This window comes from Macaca nemestrina, chromosome 3 (assembly GCF_043159975.1).
Source record: "Macaca nemestrina isolate mMacNem1 chromosome 3, mMacNem.hap1, whole genome shotgun sequence".
Classification (NCBI taxonomy): domain Eukaryota; kingdom Metazoa; phylum Chordata; class Mammalia; order Primates; family Cercopithecidae; genus Macaca; species Macaca nemestrina.
The window spans coordinates 61,480,840-61,499,632 of NC_092127.1; the positions used below are offsets into that span (position 1 = coordinate 61,480,840).

Here is an 18,793-nt window from a genome sequence, read left to right on the forward strand (position 1 = left end):
TCCCCCCAGATAGCTCATACACTGACTTCAATACAATAGGTGTTTTGCATGTTTCTGAACTTTATAAAAACTGAATTATACCATATGGTTTCTTTCATGCAAAATTATGTTTAGGAGATTGATCCATGTACATGCGTGTAATCACAGTTTGTGGCTCTACAGCAGAGGTCAGCAAACTACAGGCCCAAAGGCTAAAGTCTGTTTTTATAAATGGCTGTTTTAGAACATAACCACACCCATTTGTTTACATATTGCCTATGACTACTTCATTGCTACAACTGCAGAGTTAGGTGGATAACGTATGACCACTGACAACGTATGACCCACAAAGTCTAAGGTATTTACTATACAGCTCTGTACAGAAAATGTCTGTCTACCCTTACTCTATTCTACCATATGAATACACTGCAATTTTTAAAGAAATCCATTCTGCTATTGATGAGCATTTGGGTCCTTTCTCAGATTACAGCTATTACAAATGAATTCCTATAAATACGTTTTTACAAAAACTTCTTTTGGTGAACAGGAACACAAATTTTTGTTGGATATTTACTTAGGAGTGGAATTGCTGAATTGAGCAGGTTTTTATTTAGCCTTAGTAGAAAATGCCAGTTTTTCACAGTGGTTGTACCTATTTATTTCCCCATTAGCAGTATATTAAAGTTCCTGTTGATCTACTTCTGCACTAATGCTTGGTATTTTCAGTCTCAAAATTTAGCCATTTGAACAAGAATGAACCCTAATGTAAACCATAAACTTTTAGTAAGAATGACGCATCTAGGTAGGTTCATCAATTGCAACAAATGTACCACTGTGGTACGGGAGGTTGACAATACCGGAGGCTATGCTTGTGTGGGGGAAGAAGATCTATGGAAGATCTATCTTCTGCTCAATTTTGCAATGAATATAAAACTGTTCTAAGAAATGTGTGATTCCATCATGTAACATTCTCAAAATGACAAAATTATAGAAATGAAGAACAGATTCGTGGTTGCCAGGGGTTAGGGATAGTGGAGGTGAGGCAGGTGAGTGAGACTCTAAAGACTCTAAACTTTAGAGAGCACAGGGAGAATTTTGTGGTAATAATACAGTTCAGTGTCTTGACTGTGCTGATAGTTATACGAATCTACAGGTGATAAAATGGCACAAAACTATACACATACATTTGTGATAAGAAATGTCTATTTTCTGGTTTTAATATTATACAATGTATTTCCTTTTTTTCCCCCCGCCTAGAGACAGAGTCTTGCTCTGTTGCCCAGACTGGAACACAGTGGTACGACCACAGCTCACTGTAGCCTTGAACTCCTGCGCCCAGTTGATCTTTCTGCCTCAACCTGTAGCTGGCACTACAGGTGCATGCCACCATGACAGGCTATTTTTTTTTTTATTTTTTTTTTAAGAGATGGAGTCTCACTATGTTGCCCACACTGGTCTCGAACTCCTGGCCTCAAGCAATCCACCTGCCTCAGCCTCCAGAACAGCTGGAATTACAGGCATGAGCCACCTTGCCCAGCATTGTGCTATAGTTATATAAGATGTATATATAGTTATACAAGATGTGATATTTGAAGGGAAATGAGGGTATACAGTACCTCTGTGTACAATTTTTGCAACTTCCTGTGAATCTATAAATATCTCAAAATAAAAATTCAGAAAAAGTTTGTAATGTAGTCATCCTGGTAGGTATACGTATTATCTCACTGTAGCTTTAATTTGCATCTCTCTGATTACTAATGAGGCTGAAAACCTTGAGTATATTTGCTGATTTGGATAGCTTCCTTTGTTGAGGTGACTATTCAATACTATTGCTCATTTTTCCATAGGGTTGTCTTTCTCTTATTGATTTGTAAGAGTTCTTTATAAAATGTTGTAAATACCTTTTGACACTTTTTAACTTGCCTTTTTATTCTCTTATAGTATCTTGATGAAAAGAAGTCCTTTAATGTAGTACAATTTATCAATCACTTCCTTCACTGTGTTTCCTGTTCAATAAATCTTCCCCAATCAAATATTACTGAGTTATTATTTCTATAAGTTTTATTATTTTGTGTTTCACATTCAGAACTATAATCCAATTGGAATTGACTTTTCTAAACTGCATCCACATTTTCTATAACCTTACTGATTTTTTGGTTCTGATTGCTCCATCTTACACCTTTCTTTATAAAATCTCCCACTATGATTATGAATGCACCTATTTGCCTGTAAATTTTATGTATTTTGAAGCTACATTATTAGAGGCACACAAATTTAGAACTATCATATCTTCTGAGGCAATGAAACTTGTCATGATTATAAAACATCCATCTTTATATCTTGAATAAGTTTTGCCTTAAAAACCTACTTTGCCTGGTACAGTAAAGAGTTACGCCAGCTTTGTTGTGTTTATTGCCAATATTTATCTAAATATACACACATATTTACCCTTCCCATTGCTCTTCATTTCTTCCTGCATCTCCAAGCTTCTTTCTGGAATCATTTTCCTCTGCCTGAAAAATTCCCTTTAGTATTTTCTTTAAAGCAGATCTGCTGAAAATAAATTTTCATAGTTTTCATGTCTCTGATAATATCTCTATTTTACCTTCATTTTTATACAGGTTTATTTAGAGCTTTATTTTACACCTCATAAATTCACCTATTTAAGCGTACAATTCAATTATTTGTTTACCTTTATTCTTGAACACTATTTTCCCTTATAGGCACTGTAACTACATCATCCCTTTGTTCCCTCACCTCCATTATTTCTACTGAGAAGTTAGCTGTCTTACTATTAATGCTTGTAAAGTAATCTGTCCTTTTTATCCAGCTTTTATTTGTTTTCAGTTGTTTTATATGGATGGTCTCGATGAGGTTTTCTTTGTATTTATCTTCTTTGAAGTTTTTAGGACTAGAATCTGTCCTTTGGTGTCTTTCATCAGTTTTGGAAAATTCTTACCCATAATCTCTTCAAATATTACTTATGCTTTATTCTCTCTCCTCCCCCTTTGGAGGATTCAAAGATATGTGTTGGACTATGTCTCTTACACCCTTTTCTGTATTTTCCATCTTTTTGCTCAATGCTTCACTCTGGATTTTTCTTTTGATCCATCTTCTAGTTTAATAATTATCTTTTCACTGTCCTGATCTACTATTAAGCCTACCCATTGCACTTATCATATTTTGCAGTTCTAAAATTTCCACTTGATTATTTTTTAAAGTTTCTGGCTCTATACTGAAATTCTTATCTTTTATTTTATCTATCTTATCTTTTATTTTTAAAATAAAAGATTGCCTCAGGTTCAAGTACAGGCCCTGGGGAAAGGGAGATACAAGGTACAGGGCGGCAGGGGGCTGACGGGCTGCTGGTGCTGCTGGTACCGCCTGTGTCCCCCTCCTTGGCTCCTTCGGGGATTTTGCAGATGAGTCAGTGGGCTTCCAGCACCAGCTCCAGGCGCTCCTTCTGCTTCTGCAGCTCCTCAATCTCTCTCGGGAGCGCGGATTTCTCATCTTCCAGTTTGTCAGTCTCCACCTGCAGGAAGTCGGTCAGTTCCTTCCTCCGGTTCCTGCACTTGGCCGCAGCCAGCTTGTTCCGCTCCCGCCTTACTCAGCGGCGCTCCTCTTCCTCCAGGTTGATCTGTTCACAAGGCCTTGGACGTACCCCTGGAGGCGGCCCTGGGGCCCGGATGACTCCTGGCTGGGGTTGTGGGGGTAGTTCAGAGGCCTGGGGTAACTGCTGGGCCCCAGGAAATGAGGCTGTACCATCCACTGCAGCTCCTGGCTGTCACTCATGTTGTTGACGCTTGGCACGAGGTGGAACTTCTGCTGGGCTGCCCTGCGCTGCCACCAGGGGCTGCGCGGGGCCGCGGTACCTGCCGCCGTTCCCGGAGCTTGGGCCAGGTTCCCCGAAGTCTCGGAACAGGCCCGGGGCTGGCGGCTCCACGGGGTCCACGGCTGCTGGGTTCTGACTCTCCAGATTTTGACCACATGATGTTTTACTGTCTTGGCCCTCTACTGTGCCTTCACACAGATTTTTTAAACCTACTTTTTCAGCTGTTCTCAGCAATAGGGTTGATCTGAATTAGCCAGTCTACCACAACTGGATGCACAACCAAAGCCTAATTTTTTTTTTGTTACTGTTATTTTTAATAAATTTATACCTTGCCTTGTTCAAAAAGGGACAAAGAGATTTAATGATCTAATGGATATAAAGAAAATTTGTAGGCTGGGCACAGTGGCTCACACCTGTAATCCCAGCACTTTGCGAGGCTGAGGCAGGTGGATTACCTGAAGTCAAGAGTTCCAGAGCAGCCTGGCCAACATAGTGAAACCTCATCTCTGTTAAAAATATAAAAATTAGCTGGGCATGGTGCCAGGTGCCTGTAGTCCCAGCTACTAGGGAGGCTGAGGCAGGAGAACTGCTTGAACCCAGAAGGCGGAGGTTGCAGTGAGCTGAGATCACACCATTACACTCCAACCTGGGTGACAGGGCAAAAACTCCATCTCAAAAAAAAAAAAAAAAAAAAAATTGTAAACAGATTACAATTTAGTATAAGTCAAAAATAAACATACATATGTGGTACAAAGGTAGAATAGGAGAGTAATTTTTCTGGGATTGAGCATAAAATTTATCAAATAAAAATTTCCTGGAAGAGTAATATCTGAACTGGGGTTTATTTAGCTAAAAGATAACGAGTTTGGCAAGTAAACAATGTGAAAAGCCACTGGAGGCAGAGGAAACAGCACATGCAACTTGGTATGTATAGATATAAATTTTAAAGCAAGAGCAACAGGACAATGAAAATATGTAAAAGACAAATCAAGAATTCATGAATTCTTGCTTGCCAAATAAGAACTTTATCCCGAAGGGGGTTCGAGGAACCACTGAATAGAATTAAGAAAAACAGAGAGATAATCACATTTATATTTTATGATGATGAAGGATTTTAGAAGGATGAAGGATTTTCCTTGGAATCATTTACTTTGAAAAAAATGTAAGCCTGAAACTATCAATGGCCATTGTTGCGCCCACTCAGAGAAAGCATAAATGAAAATGAAGCTAACACAGAGGAAAGTACACCAAAGATAGGGGTAAAGAAAAGCAAAGTCATTCTTTGGTGTCTTATACAAAGCTTTGCCTAAAATCAAGAACTGCTTCTTGGACTTGTAGTAAATTATCTTATTTGCTAGGAAAAAAAAAAAATGAAATGAGAAATAAGGAGGAAAGACTACTCTGACAAGAGTTAAGCTACAAAGACAATGAACTAAAGCCAAAAACCTCCTATAAAACTTCTATAGAGAGATGACGCATGGCAGTAGGAATGAATATGAAAGGACTGATAGGACCTAGTGACAAATTACATGTTAGAAGTTAGGATAAATGGATGGGGACTCCTAAGGCATCCAAGCAAAATAAAAAATATAGGTTTGGGGTAGGTTTTCTTTCATTTTTTTAAATGAGAGACAGAATATAAAAAAGATGCCTATGAAACATAAGACAAATAACTGGAGAATTTAGTAGGCTACTGGTAATATAGTTCTAGAGTCCCAAAAAGACACAAGGGAGTCATTAGCATACAGTTGATAAATAAAAACCCAAAACTTAAGAATAGAGTCTATTATTTCTGGACAAGCTATCAAAGCAATGAAAGAAGTAGGCCAGGGATAAACCAGGGAAGACCACATTTTAAAAGGCAAACTGGTCAGGCACCGTGGCTCATGCCTGTAATCCCAGCACTTTGGGAGGCCAAGGCAGATGGATCACGAGGTCAGGAGTTCGAGGCCAGCCTGGCCAATATGGTGAAACCCCATCTCTACTAAAAATACAAAAATTAGCCAGGCGTGGTGGCACACACCTGTAGTCCCAGCTACTCAGGAGGCTGAGGCAGAAGAATCACTTGAACCCAGGAAGCAGAAGTTGCAATGAGCCAAGATTGCGCCACTGCACTCCAGCCTGGGCAACAGAGACTCTGTCTCAAAATTAATAAATAAATAAATAAATGGCAAACCAAGGCCAGGTGTGATGGTTCATGCCTGTAATCCCAACACTTTAGGTGTTCAAGGCAGGCAGATCAACTGAGGTCAGGAGTTCAAGACCAGCCTGGCCAACATAGTGAAACTCTGTCTCAACTAAAAATACAAAAATGAGCTGGGTGTGCTGGCGGGCACCTGTAATCCCAGTTACTCAAGAGGCTGAGGCAGGAGAATCGGCGCTTAACCCAGGAGGTGGAGGTTGCAGTGAGCCAAGGTCGCACCACTGCACTCCAGCCTGGGTGACAAAACTCTATCTCAAAAAAAAAAAAAAAAAAAAAAAGCAAACCAAAATTGTAAACTTAAAACTGTAAAATAATACATTCTGTTGTGTATGCTTTATCACAATTAAAAAACAAAAGTAAAAAAGACAGAAGAAAACCACTTTGTTGCGCCATAAAATATACATCTGCTGAACAGATGAGGACATGCTGGTTATAAGCAGGAGCCATCTTGAGAGAGCTCTAACCTGACTAGGTTTGAGATATTCTGAGCATCAAAATGAATGACGACAAGAACAGATAGAAATCCATGTTGGAGTCCATATTAGCACTAAAAAGGGAGAAAATTAAAATATAAAAATAAAAAATGAAGTGGAGAGGAAAGTTCTTCTTTATAGAAGAATACTGACAGACGTACAGGGAATAACAAATTTAAAAATCACCATCTTGGCCAGGCACAGTGGCTCATGCCTGTAATCTCAGCACTTTGAGAGGCCGAGGCGGGCGGATCACGAGGTCAGGAGATCGAGACCATCCTGGCTAACATGGTGAAACCTCGTCTCTATTGAAAATACAAAAATTAGCTGGGCGTGGTGGTACACCCTGTAGTCTCAGTTACTCGGGAGGCTGAGGCAGGAGAATCGCTTGAACCTGGGAGGTGGAGGTTTCAGTGAGCCGAGATTGTGCCACTGCACTCCAGCCTGGGCATAGAGCGAGAGTCCACCTCAAAAAAAAAAAAAAAAATCACCATCTTATAATAGGCATAATAGCTGATTCAAGCAAAAATCATTAGTGGAAGCTAAAATATTGAATAAAGACTGTTGGGGAACACAGTTTTAAAATATCACTCCAAGGATCATTTATTAATTACAAAGAAGAAAAGGTACATTTATAGTGAGCAAATCTGGTAGATATCATCATAACCAAATGACCAAATCACCAATTCTAACCACATCAAATTTTGTAACTGACATCACATGTCTCTAGAGAGCATATACTGAACAGGGCACATTCCCTATATAATGTTCTTGTCAAAAATACTTAACCTGGCTGGGCGTGGTGGCTCACGCCTGTAATCCCAGCACTTCGGGAGGCCAAGGTGGGCAGATCACTTGAGGTCTGGAGTTCAACACCAGCCTGGCCAACATGGTGAAACCCTGTCTCTACTGAAAATACAGAAAATTAGCCGGATGTGGTGGTGCATGCCTGTAATTCCAGCTACTCGGAAGGCTGAGGCAGGAGAATCACTTGAACTCAGGAGGCAGAGGCTGCAGTGAGCCAAGATCGTGTTACTGCACTCCAGCCTGGGTGACAGCGAGATTCCATCTCAAAAAAAAAAAAAAAAAACTTAACCTGAAGCTAATCATATAAACATACTGGGCAAATCCAAACTGAAGGACAAAACAACTGGCCTGAACTCTTGAAAAACATCAATGTCATTAATAGCCAAAAAGAAAAAAAAAAAAGCAGGCCGGGCGCAGTGGCTCACACCTGTAATCCCAGCACTTCAGGAGGCCGAGGTGGGCGGATCACAAGGCCAGGAGTTCGAGACCAGCCTGGCCAATATGGTGAAACCCCATCTCTACTAAAAATACAAAAATTAGCTGGGAGTGGTGGCGGACACCTGTAGTCCCAGCTACTTGGGAGGCGGAGGCAGGAGAATTGCTTGAACCAGGAGGCGGAGGTTGTAGCAAGCCGAGATCAGGCCACTGCACTCTAGCCTGGGAGACAGAGCGAGACTCCACCTCAAAAAAAAAAAAAAAAAAAAGCAGCATAACTGTTCTAAATGAAAGAACATTAAAATTATATGACTCTCAATGCAATGTGTGATTCCTGGCTGGAACTGACTTAGAAAAAAATAAAAGAAATTAAAAAGGACAGCTGAGATAATTGGAGAAATGTAAATATAAACTGCATATTCAATAATAGCATTCTATCAATGTTAAACTTCTTGTGTTTTTGATAATTGTGGTTATGTAGGAGAGTATACTTGTTTTTAAGAGATACTTGCTGATGTATTTTAGGATAAGTTGACATAATGTCTACAAGTAACTCTCAAATGATTCAGGAAAAAAATGTACATATATGCACCTATACATATTATACGTAGAAAAAAAGGCAATATGGTAAGATGTTTGCCGAATCTAGGTGAACAATATACTGGCATTCCTCATATTATGTATGTAACTTTTCTGGAGGTTTGAAATATTTCGAAATGAAGACTTGGAGGGAATAAAATATAGATGCATATTACTGATACGCAAAAATATTCATAACATTAAGTGAGAAAATTACATTGTCTTTCAAAGTATACATTTCTCTGCAACTCATATTGGTCTGACTAGAAAGAGGAAGTTTAAGCAACAAGGATTTCCCTTCAGCCAAATTGCTTGAAAGAACGCTTGGTGCTTTGACTTTCTCACTTCCTATTCATGTCAATGTGAATTACAGTCTGATGGTAGGTCCAAGGTGGTCAGCAGTAAGGGATTTTTATTTTTTTATTTTATATTTATTTATTTTTTCCTAGACAGAGTCTTGCTGTCTTGCCCAGGCTGGAGTGCAGTGGTGTGATCTTGGCTCACTGCCAACTTCCACCTCCCGGGTTCAAGCAATTTTCCCTGCCTTAAAATAAGAAGTCAGTGGGGGAAAAAAGATGAAAGCTGGTTGAGTGCAGTGGCTCACATCTATAATTCCAGCTATTCAGGAGGCTGATGTGGAAGGATTACTTGAGGCCAGGAATTCAAGACCAGCATGAGCAACACAGCGAGACATTATCTCCACAAAAAAAGTAAAAAATTAGTCAGGTGTGGTAACACATGCCTGTAGTTCCAACTACCGGGGAAGCTGAGACAGAAGGCTCCCTTGAGCCCAAGAGTTTGAGGCTGCAGTGAGCTATGATCTCACCACTGCATTCCAGCCTGGGCACAACAGGGTGAGACCCTGTTTGAAAAAAAAAAAAATTAAACCTATAGTTGAGATAGAATGTGTCCCTTTATGGGTCATAATCTCAGACACCGTTTATTTTCTTGGCTTCTTCAATGAAACTATATATAATAACCACACCTATTTTTTTGTTGTTTTGTTTTGTTTTGAGATGGAGTCTTGCTCTGTCGCCCAGGCTGGAGTGCAGTGGCACGATCTTGGCTCACTGCAACCTCCGCCTCTTGGGTTCAAGTGATTCTCCTGCCTCAGCCTCCTGAATAGCTGGGACTACAGGTGTGTGCCACAGTGCCTGGCTAATTTTTGTATTTTTAGTAGAGACAGGGTTTCACCATGTTGGCCAGGATGGTCTCGAACTCCTGACCTCATGATCCGCCTGCCTCGGCCTCCCAAAGTGCTGGGATTACAGGCGTGAGCCAACGCGCCCGGCCCACACCTATTTTTTTCCCCTCCAAATTACCACTAGTGGACTTCCTGTCTCAATTGTTCCCTCTCCTTTTCTTTAATAACTTAAAACGTTCAATCACTTTTCCTGCTTTAAGTCTCCCTTCTTTACTAAATACTCCAAAATCTACATTTCTGACCTTCTTATCATCTCTAGGATTTAGAGAGAGGGTAAAAGATATTTCACATGAATAGACACCATGACATCAACTCAACATTTCCAAATCTGATCTCAAGATCATTCTCTCCTAGGTTTTCCTTGTTAATGTCCCTACTTCTTTCACAAGGTATTATGAACTGTTTCTTTAAAATCTCTTCCAATTTTGGCACTTTTTCATTCTCACGTAAGTTGTTAACGAATGTGGAGAAAATAAACAATATTCCTTTTGTTTAGCACTTCATTTCACCCTTGGATTATTATAAGTGGGTTTTTAACTTCTGTCCTCCTCTATTCTGATCTAGGTTAATGCCTCACATATATAAACCTATTAAACCACTATTTTGATCATTCCACTTTCTTTATAAAAACTACAATTGCTCTTTATTCTAAATTCCTATGTAACTTTCAAGATACTTTGCAATCTGGTCCCTCCTCACCTACCCAAACAATCTTCAGAGTACTGTAGTGCTAACATTTAACTTATAGAAATTCAATTATACTTGTTTAGCAATAATAATACACTTTTTAAATGTGCTAGCAATGCCACTTGCTATTCTACTCAATGAATGTATGCACTGATGTAATCAAACCCAACTGTTAATGCACAGAAAGAAAAACCTAACGAAAGGATGAATACATTTCGAAAATGTCCTGACCACTGAAAAGTGCCCAAACAAGTATAGTTTTACCATATCCTTTCATGTTCAAAAAATGCTGAAAAGCATAGGGAAATAACAACTAAAAGTAGAAATAATTATTTTAAATATTAACCTCAGGCCGGGGCAGTGGCTCACGCCTATAATTCCACCACTTTGGGAGGCCATGACAGGTGGATTACTTGAGGTCAGGAGTTCGAGACCAGCCGGGCCAACATGGTGAAACCCCATCTCTACTAAAAATTCAAAAATTAGCCAGGCATTGTCGTGACCACCTATAATCCCAGCTACTCAGGAGGCTGCGGCAGGAGAATTGCTTGAACCTAGAGGGTGGAGGTTGCAATGAGCCGAGACCCCGCCACTGTGCTCCAGCCTGGGCGACAGAATGAGACTCCATCTCAAAAATAAATAAATAAAATAAAAAAATAAAATTAAAAAAAATAAGTTTCTAAAGAGAAAGATGACTATGGACAGGAAGACCCACCAAATTAGAATCTTTATAAATATGCTCAAGTACTTCAAAATTCAAGCACTTCAATATTTTACTTTATAAATATGATCCTGCTACATTACTACATACATATTTAGAAGCTTTTTTTTTTTTTTTGAGACAGAGTTTTGCTCTTGTTGCCCAGGCTGGACTGGAGTTCAATGGTGCAATCTCGGCTCACTTCAACCTCCACCTCCCAGGTTCAAGAGATTCTCCTGCCTCAGCCTCCCAAGTAGCTCCCACAGGCGCCCACCACCATGCCCAGCTAATTGTTTTATATTTTTAGTAGAGAGGGATTTCACCATGTTGGCCAGGCTGGTCTCAAACTCCTGCCCTTAGGTGATCTACCCGCCTCAGGCTCCCAAAGTGCTGGGATTACAGGCATGTGCAACTGCCCAGCCTTAGATGCATATTAAAGTGTAAGGCTATGCATAAAGTGATATGTATTTTACTGGTGATTTAAGAGAATTAGGAATATTTTGATCATTCTCAATTTTCAACTTAAAAGGGCTCTAAAACCTATTCCCAAATAATATTGAACTCTGTTAGATAATTCACATACTTAGCTCTCATTAGACAATGTCAAGAAAGCTTTTGTTACTCAGGAGCCAATTTCGAAAAAAAGTTGTAAACTCTGTATTTTTTTTCATAAATTATATCAACAGGCTATTAATAAATACATTTGTGCTTATATATTACTGCATTCTATCAATGAAGGAGTGACTAGAAACTTTACAGATTGTATTATAATTACTGGCCATAACTCTTTTTTCTTTTTTTACTACTGGCCATAATTCTATATTTGATGAAGATACTTCAGAAACTCATTTGTTTTCCATTTATTGACTTTATAAGTTTTTAATTTTGAATTCTGGGTCACAAAAAGTACTCTTCAATCCACTTTATTTGAAACACAAGATTTTCTTCAGCCACTGTTCTAGCAATAACCATATACAGATTTCAACATTGAAGAGGCAATCTACCCACTTAGAGCACCCCACACTACTTTCTGTCCTCAACTTCTCTTTTTTACTGTTCCCCTTCATAAATCAAGCCCACCAGCTACCTTCTCTAGCTAGACTACTTATTCTCTGGTTTGATTTTGTACATATATCCAAACATTGTCTAATAAGGCAAAACTCTTGCATGCATCAAGGGCAGGAATTTTTGAAAGAATGTATAAAAGAGCAAATTTTTCAATTGCTGTCTTAGCAGTGAGAAAAAGGGAAAGACTCTGCCACAGAAATCTGAGCAAAGAAACCAGGCAGTCTTAGAAAAAGGGCAAGAAAGAAGCCAGCCAGTTGTTTGGGGCTAACTAGTTCACGCCTCAAACCAAATATACAAAAGAGGTCTCTCATCCCAGCTCAACAAAGAGGAGAATCATAAAGAATCTGGGGACTGGAAACTCCATTACTCCTCAACACTGTTCACAAGTTGCCTATCACTATGCTTAGCACCTAACAGCTACTCAAATATCTGTTAAATGAATAAATGGATAGATGAATGAATGAGTGAACAAATGGGATAGACACTGTAGTCAAGGTGAATGTGTTCCAATGGAAGTTATCCTCTGTGTCCTTCATTTTTGGTCAGGAATACTAAGCATAACTAGATCAGATGTTTTATAATACACACTATTCATTATTTAGGACCTAGTTTTAAGTTCTAGGCTTCTCTAGGATGCTGCCCTTGATTATGCCAACGTAAAATTCTCAAAATTCTTTCATCCAGCTATTTTTAAATAACTTTTACTTTGAAATATCTTGTATGAAACCTATGTGTACGGTATAAAAATTAATACAATGAATACTACATGCTACTACCATCTATGTTAATAGGACATTGCCAATATCCTAGAAGTCCCTTGTTTGCCCTTGCCCAAACCCATTCCCCTCCTTCTCTTCAGAAAAACCACTATATTGACCTTAGCAAAGACCAATTTCCTAACTGTTCTTTCATTTATTACCTTTGAAAGTTTCCCTATGCAATATATTTCATTTCCCCTGTTTTGGAACTGTATATTAATAAAATCATATTTTCCGCATATATTATATGGCTACCATCCACCAAACTTTTAAAAATTCTTTACTTTGGAATTTTTCTAACATATAAAAAAATAGAATAGTATAACAAAGTCCTATATACACATCACATAGTTTCAACAACTATCACCATTTTACCATTCTCTTATTTGATCTATATTGGCTTTGTTTTTAAAATCATCTTCATTTCTATACCAATTATTTCACTGTTAAATACCATACCATTGTATACAAAATACATATAATACCATTTTAGACATAATGAAGCTATTAGATTTAACAACATGTATGTGTCTCATAGTCCACACATTCAAAAGTTTCTCTATATGTATACGTATAGACATAACTAGAAATGGAATTGATGCACACTAGAAATATGCATGCATACATATGTACATGTGGAAATGGAACTGATGCTTCTTAGGATACATAAACAATCAACTTTAATAAGTAATACTAAAGTTGGTTGTAACAACTTAATGTAATACCAACAGTGATGTGTGAATTCATGTTGTACCACTTCTTTACCAAGACTTAATATTGTCAGACTTTTTAATTTTATGATGTAATGTGTATGGTCTTCTGCTTCTGGCTATGATGGAGTAACCAATACCAGCCTGTGCCTCCTAATGTAAATAACCATAAAACTGATATGAATATGAAACAACTATTTTTAGGGATTGAACAAAAGTAGTGTAAGACTGTGATCTCTGAAAGAAGAGCTCACAAAATGGGCTCCACAATCACCCCAGCTCTCTTTCTGGGTACAATTTCCTAACCATGGCACAGCAAGCTTCAGCCCAAGCAAAGTATAACTGTCCTGCTGAGCTGAGAAGGTAGTGCTTTAGAGTTCAGTACAGTTTAAGCAGTGGAACCTGTGGAATAGAGCACTGGAGACAATCTATGCAGGGAAGAGTCTGGCAATAAGTCCATGTGAGGGTCAGGCTGCTGTGTGTCCTTGCCTGGAGGCAGAGCACATGTGTTCAGGATAAGACTACCTAAGACATATCCTAAAGTGACTGCTATGTGGTTAAGCTGAACAGATATACTAAAGGTCCAGTAGTGCTGGGGGATGGTGAGCATACAAGCCCAGTTAAGAATGGATACCCTTTGTAAGCCACTCGTTAACACTCTGGGCATTCATCTGTGATACAGTTTTGAAATGAAGCCATGCTACAGAATAAGATCTACACTCAAGTACAGAGAATAAGACCTGCTCTAGACTCACTAGCAAAGCCTAATATAAAACCTGACAAGATCTAGAGGAGACACAGAATGTGGAGGTTAAGTTCTGTCAAGTTAAAGAGGCTTTCCACAGATCTAACCTAACAAAGAGTAAAATAAGCCTACACAATTGCAAGTGTAGCCTACAACACCCAATAAAACAAAAAAACTCAACAGCCTTCAGAGGAAGATGACATCTATAATCTCTACAGCATATGTATAATGCACATTATAAAATTTTAAAAAATACTAGCAGTGAAAATAAATAAGAAAATGTAACACATAGTCAAGGTAAAAAAGCAGTCAGTAGATCGCTCAAATGTTATCACAAGATTTCAAATGTCAAATGTCAGATTTTAAGACAAGGACTTCAAAGCAACTATTATAAATATATTTGAAGAAACAGAAGAAAAACATGGTCTTAATAAGTGAACAGATACGAAATCACAGCCGAAAAAATGCAAACTATAAAAAATGGAAATTCCAGAACTGAAAAATATATACTTGGACGGGTCTAAAAATAGAATGAAAATGATAAACAAACATTAGTGAAGTTTAAGTCAGACTGATAAACACAGTCCAATCTATAGAACACAAATATTTCAGGAAACAGAAAGAACCAGGCATAGCGGCTCACGCCTAAAATCTCAGCTACTCGGGAGGCTGACGTGGGAAGATCACTTGAGCCCAGGATTTCACAAGAAGTCTGGGTAGTATCTCAAAAAAAGAAAACAAAAAAACAGAAAGAACCTCAAGGACCTGTGAAACATTATCAAATAGCATAACATACCTGTAAGTGAATTCCCAAAGTAAAAAATGAATAAGGAACAGAAAAAATATTTGAAGAATTAATGACTGAAATGTCCCCAAATTTGATGAAAAACATCAAATTACTAATTCAAAAGTTTCAGCTAACCTCAAATTGGATATATTCAAAGAAAACCAAACCAAGACACATCACAGTAAAACTGCTAAAACTCAATGGTAAAGTAAAAGTCTTGAAAGCCAGAGAGGAAAACAACACATTACACACAAGGGAAAAAGAACACAAATAATGGCTGACTTCTGTGGTTCTCAACTGGGTTTTGATTTTGTCCACGCCTCCACCATACATTTTTTATTGTCATGGGATTGGGGTGGGGGGATGCTACTGGCATCTTGTGGGTAGAGACTAGAGATAATGCTAACCATCCTATGACATATAAGACAACTTCTACAACAAAGAATCACCTACTTCGAAATGTTAATAGTACTGAGGTTGAGAAACCACCACACACAGCTAATTTTTATATTTTTAGTAGAGATGGGGTTTCACCATGTTGGCCAGGATGGTCTCAATCTCTTGACCTTGTGATCCGCCTGCCTCAGCCTCCCAAAGTGCTAGGATTACAGGCATAAGCCACTGTGCCTGGCCTCTGAAATCAGGTCTCTTGATTCACTTGACTCTCCAGCAGAAAGAACTTTAGTTCAAAACCATTTCTAAAGAGAGAGTGACTACAGTTAACTTGAGAGCTCACGTTGTCCATGAAAGGAAAGCGGTCTGAGAAGTCTTTCAGAGTAAGGTTTAGGAAGAGTGCAAAAGAATTTTGCATTTTGAAATATACAACATAATCCAGGCACAGTGGCTCATGCCTGTAATCCCAGCACGTCGGTAGGCCGAGGCGGGCAGATCACCTGAGGCTGGGAGTTTGAGACCAGCCTGAGAAACATGAAGAAACCCCGTCTCTACTAAAAATACAAAATTAGCCAGGTGTGGTGGCGCATGTCTGTAATCCCAGCTACTCGGGGGGCTGAGGCAGAAGAGTAGCTTGAACCCAGGAGGAGGAGGTTGCAGTGAGCCGAGATTGCACCATTGAACTCCAGACTGGGCAACAAGAGCGAAACTCCATCCCAAAAAATAATAATAAATTTAAAAAAGAAATATACAACCTAAGAGGACTAATAATGGAACTGTGGCACCTGGAAGAACTCCACAGACTATACTTTGATGGTACAGTTTCTATGTAAAGGCTGCCTAAGCTTCCATATTCTTTAAATTCTTGGTCTTCCCTCCATTTGTAGCATTGTTTCTGGTCCCACATAACCATCTGGTCTTTGTTCTTTCTTCATATATGCCCAGTTTTTTACAGTTTTCAAATTCTTTACAACCCCATGAGGTGGAGAGGGTAAAAATGATCCCTGCCTGAGATTCACAGAAGTTAGGTTTCGGTCCAGAACTGCACTCCCAATGGAGTTTGCACATAGTTGACTGCTAGTCAAGAACAAGCTTAGCCAGACAGGTTCTCAACTTGGTGTACTTCTCTAATAAGGAGAAAAGTTCACCTCAAATGATGGTAAGGAGACAGGAAGTTTACATGACTCCCTCTTGACAAGTCAGTATGAAGCTATTGTTTCTGTCTGCCAGCCATCTCCTGATAAATGTGTACAGCATTTCCACCTTTATACCAAATACTCTGCCACAACTGAAGTTCCTTTCACTATCTGAAATAAATACAGGTAAGGACTTGGCTCATTTCTAAGGGGGATGCTGCATAAGACAGTGAAGTAATCAGCAAAGTCAAAGTGAATGAGAGCCATCCGGTCTTCCAAGGCTCAAGGACCCCAATAATTCCAGAATGCTGTCCGGGTCAAGGCAGAAGAAAGCCACTAAAGGTGGGCTTTCTTGTTGACAGTGTAACCTCTCAACAATGTGCTTGCTGATGGTCTCAATCACCTAACTACTGGAAACGTTCTCTCAAATACCACAAAGCTAAGTACATCCAAGAAAAATTCTGGGAACTGATGTTTAGGCCACCAGTGAGGAGTATAAGTTCACCTAATAATATATAAGTAGTACTGGACAAAACTGGTATATTTCACTACTGTAAAAGCAATGAGCCTAAAGATTAGATTAAGTGACTGGCAGATGTGATTCAGAAGTTTCAAATTTGAAGGTTCTTCCTAAAATGTTGGAGATAAACACATTAGTATATTTAAGTTTCTACACAAGCAACTTGGGCAGAGGATAGAATACTGAGCAACTTGTAATGGGTTTCTCTCTCTCTTATTCTGTAAATACAAATTAAACATTTCTAGTTAGGGGAAGGTATCATGAGATAGTGGACCAGGAAATACCTGAGCTCATAAGCCCAGATGCTAGCCAATGAGACCAATAATAAGATGTAAAGGCCTACCAGCGTATTTTTGGGATGGACATCTGATCTCTACATCCTATGTTAACAAAGCCTTCAATACTGTACAGATTTATACCACTCAAGCAGACCACTGGAAAGGAAGACAAATAGGTGGACACAAAAAAGCAGAGACAACTGACCAACTGCGGTGGCTCATGCCTATAATCCCAGCACTTTGGGAGGCCGAGGCAGGTGGATCACAAGGTCAGGAGTTCAAGACCAGCCTGGCCAAGACAGTGAAACTCCATCTCTACTAAAAATACAAAAATTAGCCGGGCATGGTGGTGCATGTCTGTAATCCCCTGGGAGGCTGAGGCAGGAGAATCACTTGAACCCCGGAGGCGGAGGTTGCAGTGAGCCGAGATCACGCCACTGCATTCTAGACTGGGTGACAGAGCAAGACTCTGTCTCAAAAAAAAAAAAAAAACAGAGACAATCAACCTACCTCGACTTTAGACCAAGGAACAACAACGTGGCACCTTCGAGAAGTAAATAAATCAGCTTTGGCTTGCCTCTTTTGTAGTACCCATCCCCCTTTAATTCTAGCCTTTTAGTATTGTTATGAAATATGTCTCCTAGAAGAATGCATAAAATATATATGTGCAACTTATAATGCATTCATGTAACAACTATGAGAAACACAACTGTTAGTATTTTAGAAACTTCTGAGTATCCTACACCTCCCCCCAGCCCCCACAATGAACAAATTCTGACTTATGTAATAATTATTCCAGGTTTTTCTTTATGCAACTATCTATATAAGTAAGTATACCTAAAAAATCATGTTTCATTTAACCTGTTCTTGAGTTTTGTGGAGTCATATTGTGTATGAACCCTCACTTCTTTCATTCAGCATTGTTTTCTTTATGTATTCATAAAGATGTGTATGGCAATCTTTTTTTCTCTACTATATAGCTACTTTTCACTACTATAATGATGACATAGTCAAGTACTGATAAATACTTCAAATATTTTCAATTTGTGACTATAATGAATTATTCTGCTATATTATTACACATTGCACCTGATGAACACATCTAAATTCCTCTAGGGTAGTGCCATCCAATACAAACACAATGTAATCTTAAATTTTCCATAACTGCAAAAAATATAAAAAGAGGTACATTTTAAATATTTAATCTATTTTGACATGCAATAATTATTAAAATCTGAGATATTTTATATTCCTTTTTGTTACTAAGTCTTCAAAATTCAATATTTTACAGTTAAAACACATTCTATTTTGACTAGCTACATTTCAAGGGCTCAATGTCTTTGTTAACCAATGTTAACCAATTGTTTAATCAATGTTAACCAATGTTAACATGTGGTTGTCTACTATATTTAAACAATGCAACTTGAGAATATATTCCTGAGTGGAAATGGTGGATCATAGCATATGGTTGACCATTTTTTACTCCCACAGACAGATCG

At 38.7% G+C, this 18,793-nt stretch overlaps 1 protein-coding gene and 1 pseudogene across 7 annotated transcripts in view; both read right to left on the reverse strand.

Annotated features, from left to right (window-relative positions):
* The window catches only part of LOC105486414 (La ribonucleoprotein 1B), a 151,921-nt gene that overhangs the window by 55,590 nt on the left and 77,538 nt on the right, over positions 1–18,793 (reverse strand). The gene's annotated exons all lie outside the window — the stretch shown is intronic.
* LOC105486407 (fos-related antigen 1 pseudogene) lies at positions 3,245–4,060 on the reverse strand (annotated as a pseudogene).